Raw genomic sequence first — 533 nt, 5'->3', positions numbered from 1 at the left:
TCTAATCATTTTTGTTGTTTTTGATTAAGTGTAGGTGCATGAAGTACAAAGAAGGAGATTAGTCCCAATTTTGATTTGGAAGTGATTCATGTAAATGGTGGTAAGTCTAGGAATGATGGAACAATACAGGTAAGTGGGAGATTCGACCAAGAGTGCACCGCTTTTCCAATTGCCTATGCCAACATAGGCAATAGGTTAGGCGCCGCCTATGCCAACATAGGCAATAGGTTAGGCGCTGCCTATGCCATTGCCTATGCTCACTGCCTCACATAGGCGATAGGTTAGGCGCCGCCTATGCCAAAATAGGCAATAGGTTAGGTGCCGCCTATGCCAACATAGGCAATAGGTTAGGCGCCGCCTATGCCACTACCTGTGCTCACTGCCTCACATAGGCGATAGGCTAGGCGTCGCCTATGCCAACATAGGCAATAGGTTAGGCGCCGCCTATGCCAACATAGGCAATAGGTTAGGCGCCGCCTACTTATGCTTAGGCAATGCTATAGGCGCCGCCTATCAACATGACTTTTGCCTAC

This window comes from Capsicum annuum, unplaced genomic scaffold (assembly GCF_002878395.1).
Source record: "Capsicum annuum cultivar UCD-10X-F1 unplaced genomic scaffold, UCD10Xv1.1 ctg4842, whole genome shotgun sequence".
Classification (NCBI taxonomy): Eukaryota; Viridiplantae; Streptophyta; class Magnoliopsida; order Solanales; family Solanaceae; genus Capsicum; species Capsicum annuum.
The sequence above is the reverse complement of the archived record's forward strand: the minus strand, read 5'-3'. Positions refer to the sequence as shown.